The sequence below is a fragment of the Nuphar pumila genome, chromosome 1 (assembly GCF_984573655.1).
Source record: "Nuphar pumila chromosome 1, dmNupPumi1.hap1.1, whole genome shotgun sequence".
NCBI lineage: Eukaryota > Viridiplantae > Streptophyta > Magnoliopsida > Nymphaeales > Nymphaeaceae > Nuphar > Nuphar pumila.
In genome coordinates this window covers 43774410-43793358 of record NC_143249.1, presented here as the reverse complement: position 1 = coordinate 43793358, position 18949 = coordinate 43774410, and the positions used below count along the sequence as shown (strand labels likewise).

At 32.9% G+C, this 18949-nt stretch overlaps 1 non-coding gene across 1 annotated transcript; it reads right to left on the bottom strand.

Moving 5' to 3' along the window:
- Nucleotides 1-1656: 1656 nt before the first annotated feature.
- On the bottom strand, nt 1657-1761 carry LOC149848840 (U6 spliceosomal RNA). Its single transcript, XR_016426174.1, has one exon. It is a non-coding gene; the product is annotated as a U6 spliceosomal RNA (small nuclear RNA).
- Nucleotides 1762-18949: the final 17188 nt, after the last annotated feature.

Here is an 18949-nt window from a genome sequence, read left to right as displayed (position 1 = left end):
GGGATGGAGATTCATTGGGATAGAATTTCTAGAAGACTATGGTTATCTCAGCGTAGCTATATTGAGAAGATATTGGACAGGTTCAACATGAGTAATGAAAAAACCATGAGAACACCATTGACACATCATTTTAGATTGTCTATCGCACACTGCTCAAAGTCAGTTGATGAGGTTTAAGACATGTCGAAGGTTCCATATGCAAGCACAGTGGGATGTCTAATATATGCCATGGTTCGTACACGACCATATTTGGCACACATTGTCAGTGTGGTGAGCAAGTATTTATCAAATCTGGGTCGACAACATTGAGACACAGTCAAGTGGATCTTTAGATACTTGAAGAGTACTACACAACAGGACATCATGTTCAGCAATCAGAAAAATAATTATTCAGTTATGGTATATGTAGATGCGGACTATGCAGGTGACTTGGATGATAGGAGGTCTACATCGGGATATGTATTCACACTTGTGGGAGGGCCTATTTCCTGGAGATCTCTGGTGCAGCCTCTAGTTGCATTATCCACTACTGAGTCTGAGTATATGGCTATTATCGAGGCTGCCAAAGAAGCTTTGTGGCTTACATGGTTGGTCAAAGACCTGGGTGTATAGCAAGGAGGAGTTCAACTACATTGTGACAGCCATAGTGCCATCTGTTTGGCAAAAAACCAGGTGTATCATGCGAGGACCAAACAGATAGATGTGAGGTTTTACAAAATCAAGGAGCTGGTGTCTTCCGGTGAAATATTGCTTAAGAAAGTTCACACTTCCAAGAATGCAGCAAACATGTTGACAAAGCCTGTTACTACAGATAAGTTCAAGCATTGCTTGGACTTGATTAATGTCTGCAATTGCTAGATGGGAGGCACCCCAACTTAGTGTTCTAGGTGGAGTTCCCGGTTATACCTTCTTGTCTCCAAAGTGGTGGATATTCGCCACAGTGGAGATTGTTGGAGTGTGTGGCTCATATCCGATGAGTTTGCAATGGCAAATGGTGGAACGACCGACGATACCTACAGTGATTCATCCCAGTTGGGACACCAGTAGTTGGGGATTTTCAGGAGAACAGAGTACCCGCTGGTCTGGTACAAGAAGTTTTTTATTTTTGTAAAACTCTTGTGTTTTCTTTATTCTTGGTACACCTTGGGTTAGTATAAGTATGTATGTTGTAACCCCACGAATTGTAGAGAGAAGAGGAATAATAACAGTCGCTCATTCTCGTGGATGTAGGCACATTGCCGAACCACGTAAAATCTCTGTTATTGTCTTATTGACTTTTTCACAGATTCATAGCAATAGCTGCACTCATTCTCAATAGTCTAAATAGGTGATATTTTGAAAATATAATTTTTTTCAGGCTTATATCGATTTCTGAAAATCTCATTAAAATCGTGCGATTTTCAAAAACATATTGGCTGATATATGTTATTTCTTGTAGCTCAAAAATGAGAGAATATATGTAACTGCGCTCCCATCTAAATTGAAAATCACCGCATTGATTCTCAGAGAGCAGAACTAAGTCGTTTTCTTATGAAGAAAAAAATAAAGGAAAGAGAAAGCAAAGATCCATGCATCAAAATTGATGAGAAATCTAGCCAGGAATCATGAAGTTTCAAACTCAGTCAGAAATGAACTATTTTTTGAGGTAAAAGGGGAAAAAATTTGGACCATTTCTCGATTTGTGCATGTCATCCTTGCGCAGGGACCATGCAAATCTTTGCTGTATCGTTCCAATTTTATCAGATGTTTCCAAAGAGATAAAGAGTTGTTGGAGATCTTGTATATAATGCATAAATTTATTATCAAAATAAACGATTTGGGACTAAACTAGCAGCTAACCAGCCCCAGTTTATATTATATTGGATCTCTCTCTCTCTCTCTCTCTCTCTCTCTCTCTCTCTCTCTCTCTCTCTCTCTCTCAGAAGGGAGAAAATGAAGCGACGATTCAGGAACGTGGATTTTTTATCTACTATTGCTCCAATATTTGGGATTTTGTGTTTTTCTTCATGAGAATTTTTGGATTATGATGCTTGAACATGTTGATGATCTATATTTGATGGTGTCAAGCTAGATATTTGTGTGTGTTGATTTTTTTTGCATGTTTTAGTTTTATAACTAATACGATCCATCTCAAATAAACCGCAAGTGCTGTCATCTGGTGGTCGGTTAGGATAGTTATTTATGTTAACATCTTTACCTATCACAGGCTATTCTTTGAGTTGGTTAGTGCCGATGAGTGTTTATAAGCAATTTTTAATATATAGCAAAATATCATCTTGTACTTATGATGTGAATGATGTATATTTATCATGAATGTATTAGCCTACGCCTGACTTTGCCTACTAGACTGTATTTTATTTGCCTTGTTATATATACTCTGACCGATTTTTGCACTGATCACATTGATAATACCTGCATTTTGCTGCCTTTCAAGTTTTCTATTCTGCAGCTTTCCTTCCATTTTGGTACCTTTCAAGTTTTTATTTCTTGTCATTCAATTTTTTTTCCCAGAAAATACTATTGATGACGGTCATGACCCTCACCAATGAATTTTCTTTAAAAGTTAACCCTCACCAATGTATTTTTTTTAACGGGTTAGAACCATTGCTTTTTTTTAAAACAGAAGTGGTGACGGCTTAAGATGTCACTATACTAACTATAAAGCCGTCACTATTGTGTATAGTGACGCTAGTTATTGTGCGGTATAACCAGGCCGTCGCTAGTTGAGACCAATGTTGTCAATATCGGTATCGGCCCTGAGTCGTTTGGCCAACTATTCATGTGAATCAGCCGATACCGACTCTCAAGTGAATCATTCTGAATTGGCTAAAAAATAATTAAAAAAACATTTTGTGTTAATCAGAACTGTGACATGTGTTGAAATTATTAAAATAATATTAAAATACTAATTTTAGGCATTTTTATATTTATTAAAAAATAACTGATTCAGGTTAGCATCGTATCGATTTTCTGCCAATTAGATACGTACCGAGAAGATACAGGCCAATTACCGACCATAGGCCTAAGGCCGAATGCAACGCTGCTTACACCACCCTCACATGAGTCCCACAGCAACTTCTTTTTCTTTCTCATAGGGAAGGGTTTCATGTCAAAGTGGGAAAAAGGAGCTACATAGAGAGCCCTTCCTGTCATTTGGCTGTTTTTAAAGTCTCTAAACATTAAGGCAAATTTGCCATGTTTTGGTTATTTAATTTGGTCATGAATAAAGAGTAAAAACGCTTTGTCATTTCCATGTCTGAATCAAGTTTGTTAAATATGTGGTATCTGACAAAAATAGTTAATTGGATCTATGGTTTAGGTTTGTTTCTTATTGTCTCCCTCCCTCTTTCAACAGCACCACGACATCCTTGCGTCAATAATGGACCCCCGAACCATCTGGGACCATATGCTGCCATAACTCTGAAATGGGGTGAACCGTGGCATGCACAACCCAGGGGATTCAAGCTTGGATTATGGTGGTGGATGCATGAAAATGGATTCAACGATTCGGTGATGGGCTGGTGGTGCACAGAAATCCAAAATAGGTGGGCTGCGATGTGTATGATCAAGAAAATTGCTTTTCTTAAGCGCAAAGTAATAGATAGAGTGGTAAATGAGCAAGGAAAAAATCAGTTCAATCAGATTTCTAATTGGGAGGATGAGCTTCGTGCTTTGCAAGATTCATTAAGGGAGAACTTGCAGTAGGATGGGGTGCAGCAAAATTTGGTCTAGCAAAAAATATTGGCAACAAACATCAAAGAGTGGCGCCTTTGAGACGAAATTCATCGGAGGCAAATAAGTAGGGTACAATGGCTGCAAGAAGAGGATGCAAACACCACTTATTTTACTCATATGCCTCCTCAAAATGGTGGTGCAACTACATCTAGGAAATATCTTACTACAAGAAATAACCCTTTTACTGGCACCCCTCCATGTAGTGTCAATAATGAAGCATGTTTATTGGTGCAAAAAAATTGTGTCAGTAAAAAGGCACGTTATATTGGCACGACATACATTGTGTCAGTATAACACTATTGGTAGTGCAAAAATAAATCACACCAGTAAAATAAACATCTTTATTGGCATGAAAAAAATTGTGCCAATAAAGGGTTATGTTTTAAAAAAATAAGAAGGAAGGTTCAAGAGACCTCACCTTCTTCCTGCCTCTCACAACCTCTCTCTCTCTCTCTCTCTCTCTCTCTCTCTCTCTTGTCCTCTCTGTCTCTCTCTTGCCCTGCCCCCTCTCCCTTTCTCTCTCATCCTCTCTCTCTCTCTCTCTCTCTCTCTCCCTCTCTCTCTCTCTCTTGCTCCATCATGTTGTGTTCCCCTCTGTCTCGTTTTCACTGACAATATAAATGTTTTTATTTATTAATTTTAGTTGTAAATACATGCTAAATGTATTTTTTTCTCATATATGATTTTGATTTTAGGAAAATTTTATTTTAATATAATTTATTTAGTAAATGTATGTTAAATGTATATTTTTTCATATATGATATAGATTTTAAGGGTTTTACATTTTAATTCTTAATTATATAATTTATTTATTGAATGCATGTTAAATATGTTTTTTCTCATATATGATTTAGATTTTAGTGGTTTTATATTTTAATTCTTAATTATATAATTTATTTATTTAATACATATGAAATATTTTTTTCTCATATTTGATTTAGATTTTAAAAGTTTGATATTTTAATTGCCTATTTTGTGATTATTTATTGAATACATGCTAAATATATTTTTTTTCAAATATATGATTTAGATTTTAGGAGTTTTATATTTTAATTTATAATTTTATAATTTATTAATTGAATGCATGCTAAATGTATTTTTTTACTTATATATGATTTAGATTTTTGGGGTTTTATAATTTAATTACCTATTTTAGAATTTATTTATTAAATGCATGCTAAATATATTTTTTTCATATATGATTTATATTTTAGCGGTTTTACATTTTAATTTATAATTTTATAATTTATTTATTGAATGTATGCTAAATATATTTTTTCTCATATATGATTTAGATTTTATGGGTTTTGAGTTTTGTAATTTATTTAGTCAATGCATGCATAATCTGTTTTTTTCTTATATGTGAGTTAGATTATAGGGTTTTTTATTTTAAATAATTATTTTTAAATTTATTTACTCAATGCATGCTAAATCTAGATTTTTTATCATATATGATTTTAAATAATTTATTTATTCATCCATATTTTTGGTTTGTTAAACTTGAAAATGCACCAGTTGATTGCAAATATTCTTGATGGTCATAGAATTTGTCATTGTTGACCTTTTCTACTTCTTTATTTTAATCTGACCTTAGCTGCACATTTTTTGTTTATCTTTGTAAGTATGCTATTGTTTTTTATTTTAAGAATTATTCTACCATGTTATTCTTGTGAAGGTGATTCAATTCATTTCTTACTTTGCATTTAGGGCATGGTTTTACAATTCTACTTTTGTTAGTCTATGTTATAGTGGCATGCCAAAACACTAAAAAACTAGGGCTATAAACAAAACACACACACACACAAAACACTCAAAGTTAGGGCTATAAACACCACACAATAAGTTACTCCTAGGGTCATTTGGGCCAAACATCTAATATCCATATTAATCTTCACAAGTAGGAACATATTTCGACTTATCTCTAGTGGCTCATTCAGCTTATAAAAACAAATTATGGGATATAAGTTTTGCAAATTATTGAAAATTTACATCGTGAAATTGAGTATTGATCATGCATAATTTCTACACATAAATTCATATATTTTCATGCATGATCATGTGCAATAATTGCTTAAAAAATGCTTATTTGCGAAGGTTTTCAAAGATTTTTATCAAATATTAAATTGAGCAACGTGAGCTCTTTCTGAGCCTTTTTGAGAAAGTAATTAAGTTTTTGGAAAATACTTTCAAAAAATGGAGTTGTTTGAAATATTTGAAAAATGTATAGACTCTTTTTGAAAAAGTTTCCCGAAACCTAATTAAAATATTATAAATAGGAAGTTTGAGGAAAAAAGTGGTGTCTCCCACTTTCAAGCTCACGTCTCTCTCTCTCTCTCTCTCTCTCTCTCTCTCTCTCTCTCTCTCTCTCTCTCTCTCTCTCTCTCTCTCAGCCAACCGGTTCCTTTTCTCTCCTACTTCTTCTTCTCCTTTTCCCTTTCTTCTCGCCGGCGGTTTTGTCTTCCAGCACAACAGGGCAACGTGTCGATTTCACCATGGAGAGACCACTCTTTTCGCAACCAGTCCATCGGAAGCACTCGGTGAGTGATCTTCTTCTTCTTCTTCTTCTTCTTCTTCTTCTTCCCTTTTTCTTTTTACGTATTTTAGCATATTCTCTTTTTTTGTTTTGGAAAAGAATAAAAATATATATTGAGTCTTCGTTAGATTTATTTTTCCTTAGGGTTAACGTGTTTTCTTGATAAGTATGTTTGTCACGTTGGCTACAGTCAGCAATCTGTTTTGTTCTTGTTTTCATTTCTTTTGTGTTTAAGTTAGTTAGTTTTAACGATAGTAGCCATGTGTTTTATTGTTTTGCATTCTGTTAATCGTCTGCCTGTTTTTTTTGTTCTTTCTTGGTTACTGTAGATTCAAAACCGCATGTTAGTTCTGTTAGTCAATATGCAATTTTTCCATTAGATACAGTCATCCATTATTAGTGGGTTAGTATTTTGCATCAACGTGAGTGTTGGCTTGTGCATCAGCGTTTTTATTGGTTTAACGTTTTTCATTCATGTTGGTTCAGCAATAATTTTTTTTAGGTTAGGTGTCTTGTTTTATTTACCTTGTGTTGTCGTTAGCAATGAAACAACAAAAGACGTTGTAGCTGCCAGCAATACAATGTCTTTTGTTGTTTAATATCATAGCAAATTTTTAGTTAAGTTAGCATTAGCTATGTATTCAGGTTAAGTTAGTAAGTTTTCTTGTTTTTTTGTTTAATACTATTAATGTCAGTTTCTTTTCTATTAGTTAGGTAATGTCAATATAGCTTAGTCGGTTTAGCCCATTGACTATTGAGTTTTAATTTATACTATTAGTGGTCTTCACATAGTGTTTTGTGTATGTCTTTCTCTTTTTATCAGTCATGTATCTTCATTATAATGACATCTTAGTTATTTAATAATAGTCCATTAGTCATTAGCTAATAGTTTTCATTGATTGTTTGCATCAGACGTTCTTCATTTTAAGTGATCATTAGGTTAGTGTAGTTCATGGGTTGCTTGTTTGTTAATGAGTCTTTTAGTATTATTTGATTTTTCTTTATTGATTAAGTATGCAAAGTTGTTCATCGTATAGTTCATGTTAATTTAGTTTAGTTTGGTATTAGCTTTTAGTTAATTCGTTATATTCTTTTAGTTTTACTTTCATTGGTTTTAGCTAGTTATCTAATTAATTATGCTATTTTGTTTTTCTTGTGGTGTATTTCATAGTTAGTTCGCACTTTTATTTCTGTTTGTTGTGATTTTTCTCTATCCTTGTCATTAATTTTCTTGTAGATTTCTCGTTCATGTTGCATGTTTTGTATTTTTTTTTTTGCAGGAAAGCGTTTGGACGTGCGAGAGAAGTGATTTCAAGCTTCTAAAGAACCATCTGAGGTCCCTAAAAGGTCCCCTCAAGGGACCCTCATAAAGGCCCATCAGGGAGCTCTCGGAAAAGCAAAAGTTCAAGAAAACATGCATTATCTCAAGAAGGGACAAGAAGACTCAAAGCACTGAAGCCCTTTTCTTTTAATTTTAGCTTAAGATTCTTAATTCTTTTATTTTATTAATTGGGTCTGTAATAAAACCATTTATTTATTTTGTTTAAGCCCTCTACGTAGGGCAGCAGTCCCTTAGTTAATTAATTATTTAATTAATTCTTTTTTATTTTGGCAATAAAGAGTAGTTTAGCTTGTTTGTTTGAATACAAGTATTTTCCGTTCTCTGAGATCAACCCGGACTCCACCACTCATGCGAGTCGGTTATTATTAAATTTGGCGTCTGGCTTTCACTGGATTTTCATTAAAAATATTATTTTAAAAAAGGTTTTCATAAAACTCACACCAAGTACCACCTTGATAATTATTTAAGATCAATATAAATAAGGTGGTATTTCAATGATCTCAATATGCACAGATATGCTTTTGTTTAAAATTTTAAGTTTCCTACACCATGTTAACATATATAGTTGGTGAATGTCTATTTTCTCATAGTTTTGGTTTGTTATCTATTTTATCAATTTTTGGTGAATTATCAAATTTCTAGCGGATGAAAAACCTAAGAAGAGAGTTAGAATTTAGACTTGTTTTTATTTTTAATGTAATGATTATCATTTTTCTCCTCCATTTAATTTTTATGCATGTTTGGATATCTCTATTCGAATTTTAAATTAAGAAATATTGATTTCCTTTAGTGAGTATTTGTATGTTAGTTCAAGTTTTTCATCAATGTGATTGTTTTTTTGTTTTGGTCATTAGGTCACTTTTTATGCTATTTTTTCTTTACTGCAAATGCCCATTTCATGTAATCTCAAGTAGAAGAGACATTTTTTTGCAAACCCCACCTTGCAGATGTGTTCAACATGGTCTATTTATTAGAAATCAACTATTAAATCATGGTTTTTCAATAAACAAATGTAATTTTAAATTCTTGAATATTTACATAAAGTTTGACCTTTAAGACTGTAACCTCTTTATGCATGCTTTAAATGTTTTGTGAATTTTGGAGTTATAGAGGATATAGTTATGAAGGGTTGAAGAAAAAAATATAATAGTGTGTGTATGATTGGTTTACATATGTTTCTTACAGAATTTCAAATGTGAATATTGGAGTTATAGAGGATGTAGTTATAAAATATTTATTAAAATGCATGTATTATGTTAAAAATAAATATGAGCATGTTATGTATTTATTAGAATGTATATAGTATGTTAAAAATACATATAAACATATTATGTATTCATTAAAATGCATAAAGTATGTTGAAAATGCATATGAGCATGTTATGCATAATTCATATAGCATGTTAGAATGCATATGAACATGTTATGTATTCCTTAAAATGCATATAAGCATGTTAATGTATTTATTAGAATGCATATAATATATTAAAAATACACATAAACATGTTATGTATTCATTAGAATGCATGTAATATGTTGAAAATGCATATGATCATGTTATGTAGAATGTATAGAGTATGTTAAAATACATATGAACATTTTATGTATTCATTAGAAAGCATATAGTATGTTAAAAATGCATATATGCATGTTATATAATTATTAGAATGCATGTAGTGTATTAGAATGCATACGAACATGATATGTATTCTTTAAAATGCATATAGTGTGTTAAAAATGTATATGAGCATATTATGTGTTGTTAGAATGCATATAGTTTAAAAATGCATACGAACATGTTATGTATTCATTGGAATGCATATAGTATGTTAAAAATGCATATGTGCATGTTATATATTTATTAGAATGCATATGGTATGATAAAAATGCATACGAACATGTCATGTATTTAATAGAATGCATGCAGTATGTTGAAAATATATATTAGCATGTTATGCAGAATACATATAATATGTTAGAATGCATATGAACCTTTTATGTATTTATTAAAATATATATATAATATATTAAAAATAGATATGAGCATGTTATATGTTTATTAGAATGCATGAAGTATGTAGGGATACATGTAAATATGTTAAATAATTATGTTTATGGTTCAATGCATGTAGAGATACACCTGATCATGTTAAGTAACTATGTTTATGGTTTAATGCATGTAAAATACTTGTGAGCATGTTAAGTAACTATGTTTATGGTTCAATAGATGTAGAAATATATGTGAGCATGTTAAGTAACTATGTTTTTTGTTCAATAGATATACAAATACATGTGAGCATGTTAAGTAACTATGTTATGGTTCAATGCATGCAGAAATACATGTAAGCATGTTAAGTAACTATGTTTATGGTTCAATGCATGTAGAAATACATGTGAGCATGTTAAATAACTATGTTTATGGTTCAATGCATATGAAAATACATGTAAGCCTGTTTAGTAACTATGTTATGGGGTTTAATGCATGTAAAAATATATGTGAGCATGTTAAGTAGCTATATTTTTTATTCTACATGTATTATGTATGTGAGTTACACATATTTGAATGTATTAGATTTTACATGTATGAATGCATTTGATTCTATATGTATATACTCATATGAGTTACACATATTTGAATGTATGAGATTTTACATGTATGAATGCATTTGATTCTACATGTATGTATGCATGTGAGTTGCACATATTTAAATGCATGAGATTTTACATGTATGAATGCATGAAATTTTACATGTATGAATGCATGCGAGTTGCACATATTTAAATGCATGGGATTTTACATGTATGAATGCATTTGATTATATATGTATGGATGCATATAGTATTGTTCATAATGAAATACATTGATTTACGATATATGCATATCATTTTAAAGATATGATATATTTAAGATTTAAAGTCTGATGTATTTAGATGTGATATAATATTACATGTACTGTAGTACTATAAGACATGGGATGAATGCACGTACTTTTAATGCATGTGAATGAACATATGGTTCAAGTAAAAACTATAGTGCTATTGGGCACAATCGTGCGGGTGACATGAGATTTACATTTTGTACGGTAATGCATGTAAGACATGCATGTACGAGTGATAACTCTGTAACAAGCTCAGGTTGACAAGAACCCTACGAGTGCATCAAGTTACACCATAAGATATAATTAACATTCACACCTACTTGATTCTTATTTCTCTTACACCGACGAATGCTTAATCATGTTGAGATACATGATTTATATCCATCCAGTTTATTCATGCCATGGATATGTTATATGCATGATTATGATATACATGATTGTAATATACTTGATTTAAAGGTATGACTCTATCTTGTTCAGTCCTTATGTGGTTGGTGTATTCACCTACTAGGCTTTTTTGAGTCACACCCATTTTATGGGATATATCCAGGTGAGCAGTAATGATTTGTGCGATAACACGATGTAGTGGCGAGATCGGGATACCAATTATATCAACCCATTGGTCTTAAGACGTTTTGGGTCTCAGTTGGACTAAGACATTTTGACTTACATTTGAACATGTTAATGTTAAGTATTGATACTTTATAATTAAGTTGGAATGATAGTTACTTTTATTTTAATGCATGTGGAGTCGGATTCTCAATGAAATCATTTTGTGTGCGGATCTCCATCCAAGTGCAAATAAGAATTGGATTCAGTCCAGTTTAGTTTGTTAGTTTTTGTAACTCACCTAGAGTTGTCTAATTCAAATCAAAACGATTTTCATTGTGTATCATTCATCTCATATGAGTTGGATTATATTTAAAAAAAATTGTTAAAAATTTACACTTATTTCAGGTTAGAAATTCTGGGGTATTATATTCAAAGCACTTGTTAGGCTCACACACTGTACTAAAATAAGTCAATCACAAGTTTGATCCACATCTGAAACTGTCTTAACTATGGGACCCACTTTTAGTACCCAAACAACCAAGCACACATGTGTTCTAATTTCATCACTATATAGATAGGATTTTGCCAAGACTTTAAAATCTGCCAAAATTCAGATGTAATGAATTTAACTCGCATAAAAGATTAAGCGTATACATCCGTGTTTTGGCTTAATACAGGTGCAAACCTGAGTCAAAATCATTAGAAATGAATTTATAAAAAATTCAGAACACAAAATTTTGTATTACAAGAAGTTTTTGTCTCTAGATACAACATAATTCAATATAACACAATTTTTTGGCCAACTTGCCCAAATTTTTCTCATAAAATATAATAAATTAGAACACAACTTTTATTTCAGACTCTATGTTATGTTAGCTAACATATATAAAGTTTTTAGATCTAAACATCATAGCATTTTTGGGATATGATTTTCTAACTCAAGTATGTTGAAACAGGTTCACTGTTCTAAACAGATTTCCTGTTTTACCTTGAAGAAGTCATAACTCCCTTATCCAGGGTTGGATGTTTGGATCAAAATCTTCATCTACGTGAGTAAAAGGTCTACACAAAATTTTAGATGTTTTTAACGGTTAGACTTGAAGAAATCAAATTTATACTAACACAGGTTGAAATAAAAATTCAGGACAGAATGTGCATTTCAACTAAATACTACATTACATGCATGTTTTTCATAAAATAAATCATATAAGCATGTTTTTCATGGTCTGGTTTTATATCACATATCATAAACATGATTGCATTCAATCAAGCATGCTGAAATCTTAGAGTTCATGTTCATAATACGAAATCATAAGGAATCAAGAACCTCACATAGCTGATTTTTTTCAAAAGAAGGTGTTTACGAATTGAAATTTAATATTTCTGAAAAATGGGTTCAAATCTTGAACTTTTTAAAACAATCATAGGCATTTAATATCATACCAAGCATTAATCAAATCTACCAGATGTACATAATTAATCTAATACATAAATCAATTTTACAAAATCATCTCCTGATTTTTTTTGCAAAAAGCTGAAAACAATTTCAATAAAAATGATTTAAAAGTTTTAAAACATCAAACCCCATTTATGAAATCAGTCCAGGCATGAACTGATCATGCATAACTTTTATGTATATTCTAGTTATTTCATGTGCATGATTGTATGTGAAACAACGCTAAATACCCACGTTTAATCGAGTTTTGGCATGACACTTCGTATTTTTTAAAAAGAGAAAAATTGTGCAAAGTGAACCCATTTGAGTGTGTTTGAAAAATTAATTTTTTAACTGTCTTTTTGAAAATAGTTTTTAAAAAGGGTATCTTTTGAATTTATTAACAATTGGTGGAGTTTTTTTTAGAAAATTTTCTTAAAAGGCTTTAACCCTAGTTTTTTTTATAAATAGTCTAATTAGAGGTGAGAGGGGTGTCTTCCTCTTGAGATTCATGCCCCTCATGTCCTCTCTCTCTCCTCTCACTCTTCTCCAGCCGGTCCTTATTTCTATTTCTTCTTCATCTTTTTTTCTTACTCATCGTCATTGGCTTCTTCTTCTCCTCGTCATCGGAGGGTGGTGGTACGCATGTGATCTCAGCGAAGGACCACTTTTATTCTTAATCCCTCTATCGGAAGTGGATCGCGAGGTACATTTCTTCTCCCCTACTTCACATTAGATTAATGCATATAGTGATTATTTGCTTTTGTCATTTAGTTTCAAGGTTGATGAAATATAGGTTTATGCATAAGTGTTGCTCACGCATATATTAAAGTTTTTTTCTTCCTTTTAGTTTATTTGATTCATTTGAAAAACAAAAAGAAAAAAATTAAATACATCAAACTTTTGGATCTCTTTTTGGTCTGGTTGATTCGATCGTTAGCTCAGATCTGACCAGATCTAAGCTCTTTTGCTCCAACGACCTGATCGACCCATTGAGTCTAACGTCTGCTCAGATCCAGATAGCAAAGTTGGTTTGCCTGTATAGATCTGACCAGCAACTCAGACCAAATTAGGTTGAATAGCCGAGTCTAGCCCTTGTCAACGCAAAATAGGCAGTTTGGATACACATGATTTACTTTAGTTTATGTTGTTGATTGCTTGGATCAGTTCAGACCGGATCTGCAGATTATAGAACCAGGTCTGACTAGCTGCAAACTAAGTTTTGTCGTCAGAACTAGCCAACTGCAACCGAACAAAACCCATTCAGAGTGGGTCTCAATCTGATCGAAGTGCAACCTGTCTAGTTGAATCTGCTCATTTTGATCTGGTTCTAACCCAGGTCAGACTTGCATGATCTAATAGGGTTAGGACTAATATATAGTGTTCTAATCTACGTATGTGACCCATCATCAACACGTTTATTGTGAGTGATTTCATCACGCATATTCGATCTGCATATTGGAGATTGAACCACAAGTTGTTTGCATGATTGCCTGTAGCCATATTATTGTGTTATGTTCTGACCCACTACTATCTGCATGATTTTTTTTTTGGGTAAACCCAGCTGAATGTAAAACTAGATAAACATTAGCATGGTCGTTTGTTACCTGTTGAACCATGTTCAAGCCACAATCATTTTGGACCAGATTTGATTGATCCATAGTTGTGAATACAACCAGATGCCAACTGGATTTAACATAAAGGGTCTGATGGAGTTTTATGAGTTTTTATCCAAACTGATTTTGTTTAGTTAATTTCTTGCCTTCTTCTCATTTTAGTTAGTGCATTACTACATGTTAGTTTAGGTTTTGAGCCCTTTAGGTAGTGAGCATACTTAGGTTCTCTTTGCAATTGTGGTAGAGTTAATTATTTTTTATTCTAAAAGTTTTCAATGCTCTTGATTATTTGCTTAGACTAACATTGGTTGTTTTTAGAAACCGGGTGTGCAGATTTTTTTGGGGTGCATTTTCGTTTTGCTTTGTATGTTTTGCAGGTGGGTTCACTTTGGAGGATAGAAGTATGATAGCAAAAGTCCGTGCATGTTTACAAGAAGAAGACTAGGTGGCGAGGAAAAGAAGCCCTGCAGATTTTACTTTTTCTTATTTTTATTTTTTAGAGCCAAAGAGTCATTTATTTTAAGTTGGCTTTGTAATAAAGCCTTTTTATTTTTTTTAGCACTCCGCAGAGGGTAGTATATTTTATTTATTTAATTATTTTTATTCAAGGCAATAAAGATTGTAATGGTATAGGGTACAAAAGTTGTTAAATATATTTCCTATGTTGGACTCAGACTTCACCACTAGTGTGAGCTGAAAATTAAAATTTGTTGCACAGTTTATACAAGCGATTTTTATTGAAAAACCCTTTTAAAAATATTTTCTCAAAAAAGTTGCATCATGAACCATGATTGATATACATATTGAAATGAATATAGAAATCCTTCCATATCACCCATATACCCCTTAGCATCATACATGTATTCATAGTTAGGATGAACCTACCTCCAATCGAAAGAGGATACTGAAATGAATGACCGGTAAAATCAAATATGTGGGTTGGTTCTTCTCCTCTTCTAGGTTTTACCTTTAATGATGGATCAACCACAACTCCAAACCTTTCAAGCTCAATAAGGAGGGGCGTGTGATTTGGGAAAAGAAAATAAGAAGAAAGGAGGGAGAGCAAATGAAAAACGGGGGGGGGGGGGGGGGGTGAATCATGAGAGGGGGCTTAAATATCCCCTCCAGCCTCCCTCCGCATTATGGTAGGTCCTCTCCTACCTTCTTTCTTCCTACTTTTTTTCCTTCTTTCTTTTTAATTTTTCCTTTTTTTATGTTTTATTTTCCTCTTATTTTATTTGTTTAATATAGCAAAGTAGTGGGATGTGAACAATATTTCATATAGCCCTCTTAAACCATCTCGTCTCGTATGGTGAACAATATTTTCCATGATAATTAGGAGGCAAAAACTATGTGTGTAGTTTTTGCTCCATATGTGCCCATAAGGAGATTGGGGCTTTGCCTAGATTGTACCAGGTTTGCTTAACTCGATGCCACCATGAAACCGCCCTACCTTTAAGCCCAAGGGCAACCAACCTTACTTTTTTGTGTTCAAAACCTTCCTGGAACTCAAAGAAATTTTTGCCAATGGTGTCAAATATGTCGTTCTCGATGCAGGTAACCAAGGCATCATTTACCCATTCATCTTTCATTTGAGTACACAATTGAGTCTTGATAATATTTATAGTTGAAAATGCCATTTAAAAACAAAATTAAACGAAAACCTCAATCCTAACAAACATCATTCATAGTTTTTATACATAAACTAATTGAAACAAAAAATAACAAAACTCTTAAATTTCTAACTAAAATCAAGCATGTAGATAATGTATAATGTTGATTGAAAAAAATATAAAAATAACTAATTAATATCAATCTCATTAAAAACCAAAATGCTAATTGAAAAAAAATACAAAAAAGTCCTAAACCTAAATGCTAAAAGGGAAAAAAACACAAAAGGTCTAAACCTAAATGCTAATTGAAAAAAATACAAAAAAATTCTAAACTTAAATGTTAATCAAAACTATAATTCTTACATCAACAATTATGCACTTATGTCATTCAAGCATGTAGAATCATGTTTAATGTTAATTAAAAAATACAAAAATCTCTAAATTAAATATTCATCTTATTTATAAACAAAATAAAAATCTAAATGTTATTCAAAAAAACTTTAAAATCTAATTAAATATTTATGCTATTTAAAAAATAAATAAATAAAAACCTCAATCCTAACAAACATCATTCATAATTTTCAGACAAATTGGAAAAAAACTCTCAAATTTCTAACTAAAATCAAATATGTGGATCATGTATAATGTTGATTAAAAAATACAAACATAACTAATTAATATTCATCTCATTAAAAACCTAAATGCTAATTAGTAAAAAAACACAAAAAACCCTAAACCTAAATGCTAATTGGGGTAAAAAACACAAAAAACCCTAAATTTAAATGCTAATTGAAACCCTAATTCTTACGTCATTAATTATGCACTTATGTTATTCAAGCATGTAGAATCATAATTAATGGTAATTAAAAATACAAAAATACCTAAATAAAATATTCATCTTATTTAAAAATAAAATAAAAATCTAAATGCTATTTAGAAAAAACACAAAAAACTCTAAAATCTAATTAAATATTCATGTTATTTAGAAAAATACCTAAATAAAAACCTCAATCCTAACAAACATCAATCATAGTTTTCATACATAAACTAATTAAAACAGAAATAAGAAAACTCTCAATTTTTTAACTAAAATCAAGCATGTGGATCATGTATAATGTTAATTAAAAACTACAAAAAATATTAATTAATATCCATCTCATTAGAAACCTAAATATTAATTGAGAAAAATATACAAAACACCCTAAGCCTAAATTTTAATCGAAACCATAATTCTTACATCATCAATTATGTATTTATGTCATAAACACTAGAGAGAGAATATACCTCATCCTATGCACATTGCAGCAGCGGTGTGCAAGGCATGCGAGATGGTTTTGGTGTTGTGCGGTCGGGCTGTCAAGGGAGGGAGCACATAGAAAGTTGAGAGGGGCCTATAGGTGGGGTCATGGGGAGGGAAGAGCCACGAAGGCCGAGAGCGAATATATATATATATATATATATATATATATATATATATATATATATATATATATATAGAGAGAGAGAGAGAGAGAGAGAGAGAGAGAGAGAGAAAATTAGGTTATAGAGGGATGGGGGAATGGGGATCGATTTGGGAAAGGAGAGAATTGGTCTCATCGGCTCCTTTTGGGTTGGGCACCAGTGTCCGCCCAGACCCGGTCAGGGTGGGCACTGCCCATGTTCCCTACAGGTCAAGGTGGGCACTATCCACCCTGACCCATACCCTCTTGTTAGGTTTTTGTGAGTCATGGTAAGGAAGTGTCCACCCTCCTATTAACGTGGCTTCACACCTGCTTCAAAGCATGTTAAGGATAATGAGGGGCCAAAACTGGGGGTTAGAGCCATTTCTATCGACTCCTTTGATTGATCAATCCACCACCTTTTTTCGAATTAATCACCCCACCAACGCTTTAAATAGGATTGCATGGCCAATCGATCAAGGTGATTAGCATTAGCGTAAATGTTGGGGGGGCATTACGGTAACCACCAGGAAGTTGATCTCCTATTATCGACCTATTGACTCGCAAATTAAACTGGTGGGTTGTGGCGGATTTCATGGGGCTCCACATATGGCCATTTTAGGGTAGCCACAACGTGTATATTGCCTTCTTTAAAGCCAAGCTTAGTGGTGTCTCTAAAAGATCTCGTTTTCTCGGCTAACCCAACATGTGTTGCAATTCGAGATGATGTGTTGGTCTTTGGTGTCGCATCCCGCACGCAAATCACGTGCACCACGTTGCAGCTTAAATCCTTGGAAAGTGTTTCGGGTCTCTCCATTTCTGAAGGTAAATGTTTCTTGACCAGAGAATCGCTAAAAATAATATTGGTTGCACACACACCATCACAGTAATCACTATACATAATAATACATATCACAGTAATCACTATACAAAAATTGTTACACATAGTAATCGCTACCACATTAAACCTTGACAGACAGGACGAATTTATGTACCTTGATCGCACTTTTCTCTTCTTCAACCCATCCCTCCAACCTAGGCCTTTCTTGTTGGTCCACTGCCTCCCACTGCTTTTTTACTACTACCATCCCTAGCTCCATCACCTCTGTCATTTGCTTTTTAATTTGTTTCTTTCTTTCCCTTTCCTTCTCTTCCTCATACTTTTTTCTTTCTCTTTCCTTCTCTTCCTTATACTTTTTCATTTTTCTTTCCTCCTCTTCCTCCTCCTGCTTCTTCCTTTCTCTTTCCTTCTCCTTCCTTTGTTTTTCCTTCTCTTCCTCAGCCTCCTCCTTCTTTCGTCGCCTTTGCTTCTCTTTCTCATACTTTTTCCTTCTCCTTTCCTCCTTCTGCTTCTTCCTTTCTCTTTCCTTCTCTTCCTCGTACTCCTTCTCATTCCTTTGCTTTTTTTTCTCTTCCTCAGCCTCCTCCTCCTTTCGTCGCCTTTGCTTCTTTTTCTCATACTTTTTCCTTTCCCTTTCCTCATCTTCCTCCTCCTGCTTCTTCATTTCTCTTTCCTTTTCTTCTTTGTCCTCCTTCTCTTTCCTTTCTCTTTCTTTCTTTCTTTTCTTCAAACTCCTTCGCCTTTCCTTTTCTTCCTCATTCTAAAGCTTCTTCCTTTCCTTCTGTTCCTCATACTTTTTCAATTTCCTTTGCCTCTTCTCCTCTATGTCTTTATTCCTTTTTTGCCTTTCACTCTCCTCCGCCTCATTCATTCGCTTTACCCTAATTTGCATAGCTTTATGCTCCATCAACATCTTTTGTATTTCCCTCATATCCTCCTCCTCTTTATTCTTCAATTGACTTTCC